This window comes from Conger conger, chromosome 12, assembly GCF_963514075.1.
Source record: "Conger conger chromosome 12, fConCon1.1, whole genome shotgun sequence".
Lineage (NCBI taxonomy): Eukaryota > Metazoa > Chordata > Actinopteri > Anguilliformes > Congridae > Conger > Conger conger.
In genome coordinates, this window is record NC_083771.1 from 6674314 (window position 1) to 6678734 (window position 4421).

Genomic DNA, 4421 nt, shown 5'->3' on the forward strand with positions numbered 1-4421 from the left:
AGGTGTGGAGACGAGACGACGTGGGGGCGTCTTCGCTCACAATGGAAAAGTACTGAGAACTGAAACTGGAAAGCAGTTGTGCTTAGCCTACAGCATTAAAACACACATAAACAGAATGCTGACACTAATGTTTGAAATGAGTACTGTATAATGTAACCTTGGCATTTAAAAAAATGCTCAATAATGCTTTATTGGTTATTGAAGTGAAATTTAATGAAGTGCTGTCAACAAAAGGCGAAGGGACTTTCCAGATGGACTTGCATGGCAAACTATTCCATTTGAATAAAATGGCCAAAGGACAAAACGTTTTGAGGGAAATATCACTACTTTAGCTCGGCCGTTACGACAGTCCATCATGACATTTGCAGACAAGGTGCAAATATGCTAGGTTTATATATTTTGGCTGCAAAACAAGAGGGAACTGAAGAGAGTTCCGTCTATCTTTTCTTTTGAGACCAGTAGGCCTACTCGGTGATTATTATATCGGGGCTGGGCAACTGATTCTACACTAATTCTTTGTGCGGTGTGCATCATTGCATAAGCGTTGATATAACGAACAGTCCGAATTACAAGGGTTTCAATATAGCTTTGAAATGGCATGATGTAGTAGTCCCATATCACAGCATTGTTCTGTCTTGAATATTTGAAGTTTGACATGCTTTGGGCAAAACATCTATGCGTTATTTCGCATGTATGGATTTGAACAAGAATGCAGCAATTTGTACAAATACGGTGTGATGAATCCTCTTGTTAGCACTCACTGGTTCAGGAGTGATATCACAGACATAAAATAAATACGTGCTTCTTTTTCTTAATAAGTAATGACATACTATATCTCAAATCTAGTTTGATTAAAAACTGAACTGAGCACTTGGCCGTTGATATTGTCCTGTTTGTGTCTATACGTGATTTCACCACTAGGTTGCAGTGTTTTTCCATCGAAGAAAATGACAACGAAGTGTTTCCACGTCGAAGTCTTGCATGCACTGTTGCATTTACATGATGCTCCTGCATTTATAGCTCCTGACCGGTAGATAAAAAATGTTGACACCCCTGGTTTAATTATAATTAATTTACAATGAATCTCTATGTGATCGAAAGCAAACCTGAACTCTGACTGGTACAGAGTTAAACACGAAACCTACATGGCAGAATTGCCAGAAAGAATAACCTCAACACAAAATTAAGTTTCTGAAGTTTATTTTGGAAAAATGTGCTTTCGACCGTCGAAAGGGTGAAGCCTTTGTAGAGAAGAACACCTTGCCAACTCCACAGTGAATATTATTGAAAATCCTGGAGAGATCTCAAACATTCTGTACATGCAAGGAGGCCAAAGAATATTTCTGAGCTAGAGGTGTTCTGCCAGGAAGAATGGGGGGAAATTCCAAAAGCAAGAATTGAAAGACTCATAGTTCACTACAGGAATCATTTATAAGCTGTTATAGTTGCCCTAGGAGGAGTTGCAAAGTATTAACTGACAGGGCTCTCAAACTTTTGCACAGGGCCTTTTTACTTTTTTAAAATGAGTTTGAAACGGTAAAAAATGTAAACACAAAATAATCTTGCTTTAAAATTTGAAGTGATGTGTCATGTTTAATGTACCATTTAGAGGTGAGGTTAACTTCTGTCCACTTAGATATTTATTGTAAAACAGTTTTTGACCAGGGGTGCCTACATTTTTGCATTTTGAGTCTGTTGCCTCTCAACATGAGAACAAAAGAAGTGTCAGTGCCAGTATAGCAGGCCATCATGAGGCTGAAAAGTCGGAATATGTTGATTACAGACTTAGCAAAAACATTGGGTGTGTCAAAATGAACTGTTTTAATTCACCTTTTGCAAGTAGTAGGCCACGGAAAAAACCCCTATAGTGGATGACCGAGGAATGCTGTGAAGACACACCCCTTTTCAAACTGTCAAACGGATCAAGAACACTCTCCAGGGTGTGGTCATAGATGTGTCAAACACTACCATAAGGAGACACCAACCCCAGTATAACCTCAGAGGGTTCACCGCCAAGAACAGATCAGCAAGGTTAAGTTGTGGTATGGACAGATGAAACAAGTATTAACCTGTACCAAAGTGATGGAAAAGGGAAACTGGGGAAAAAGTAACAGCTCATGATCCAAAGCACTCCCCTCGCCAGTAAAACATGGTGGATGTAGTGTTGTGGCTTGGGCATGCATGTCTGCCACTGGAACTGGATTATGAAGAAGTCGTATTGGAACTGGCTCACTTGTCTTCATTGATGATGTGACTGCTGACGGCAATTGTCCAGAAACCTTTCAGATCCAATGCCTCAAAACCCACTGGACAGTAGCAGGACAATGACCCACAAATACTGCTAAAGAGTTTTTCAGGCCCAAAAAAGTGAAATGTTCTTGACTGGACAAGACTGAAGGCAAATGTCACAGACTTTAACCAGTACTAATGACTTTATTTCAGACTTACATACCACTTTATTAGGTACAGCTATCTAGTAGGCCTCTAGTACAGCCTGAATCCTTTACTGCATGGATTCAACAAGGTGCTGGGAACATTCCATAGCCATTTAGGCCCATGCTGTCTAGATAGCCTCATGGAGTTCCAGCAGATTTTTCAGCCACTCATTCATGCTGTGAGCTTCATCACAAAGGTGCCCTATTGAACTGAAATCTGGAGACTATGCAAGCCACTGGAGTAAACTGGAATTACCGTCATGTTTGGGAAACCAGTTTGAGATGTTGTGTTTTGTGCCATGGTACATTATCCTGCTGGAAGTATCAATTTGAAAAAGGGTAGACTGTGGCCATGAAGGTATGCACATGGTCAGCAACAATGCTTAGGTATGTTGTGGCATTGAAACGATGCTGAATGGCTATTAAGGGGCCTAATAACACTACCAGCAGCAGCCTGTACCAATGTGACATTTTTTCTGGATTTTTGCCAAAATCTGATCCTACCATCTGAATCTCACAGGAGAAATTGATCGTCAGACCACTCCAATCTTCAATTGTCCAGTTTTGGTGATCACATGCCCACTCTAGCCTCATCTTCCTATTCTTAGCTGACAGGAGTGGACCCCGGTGTAGTTTTCTGCTGCTGCAGCCCATCCACATCAAGTTTTGACATGTTATGCATTCAGCGATGCCCTTGTGCACACCACTGTTGTAAACAGCTGTTATTCGAGTGTTTGTGACCTTTATTAGCTTGAACAAGTCTGACTGTTCTCCTCTGACTATGTTTGCATGTTTTATATATTCAGTTGTAGCTCACACGATTTGCTGTTTATCTGCATTAATGAACAGGTGTACTTAGTGCATATATAAATTACATCTTCTTTCTTTCCACTTGCCTGTAAAGTTTTGTGTAGGGACTTTGGGAAATCTTTCTTTATTTTGTTTGTTACCTTCAGAGTAGCATCCCTGGACAATGTTTTGCCTGTTCAGTTGCTTAATTTAGAAGGGCAGTTTGTTTCAGGCAATGACTGGGTGGTACATTCCACTGCTTAATGATGGACATCCCTTTACTCAGAGGAATATTCAGAATCTTTAAAAATATATCTGTAGCCTTCCCTTGATATTTGATTACCTACTCTCTTATTTTGAAACTTACTTGATCTTTAGTGTATTACTTCACTTTTGTGGTTGGTTTTAAATTCTATATCTGGCTGAGGGAACTCAAAGGATCATAATGCTAATTATGTGACCTGCTCATATTTAAGGTTGCCACAGCATTTGAAAGTTTCATCATTGCATACTACTGTATATAGCCCAAACTTGTCTAATAATTTGTGGTAATAATCCAAGTAAATTTTAAATACCATATGTAGTCAATGCTCCATAGCAAGTGATTCCTAAAATGACAAAAGAGCCCTTGATGGACTTGAGAGGGTGATATGATGCAAAACAAACCCCAGAATCAGGAACAGGGGGTGGGATCCCACGCAGATATCATTTGTGCTCATCCTTGCATAACCAGCAGCCTCTGCTGTAAACTTGATTGGTATTTAAGTGAGATTCTGCTGGTGGGGTTCCCACCATTATGATCCTTATTATCGTTAAAATCTCTAGTGTAATTAGTGTATGGACTAACAGGTATTGGAGTGTATTTTGTATCCTTAACAAAAGTAACATATAATGGCAGTGTTAAAAGGCACTTTTAAAAGGAGGAATGTGATGTATTGGTGAATGTGAACATGAATACAAACTAAAGTTGCCTTCAGCACTTGTCTTTTTAGCATCCACCTAAACAGTCAACTTTTTCCACTCATAACTGTAGAATGTATAAATTGTCTATGGATATGGAGACACACTAAATAGTGTGATTTTACTTATGAATCAATGCGTTTCCTTACTGATACCGAGTGCCATGAATTTGAATTTCACCTGCTAAAACACAGTAACATGACATTTTTAGAACGTTTTTGAGAAATTATTTAGAAA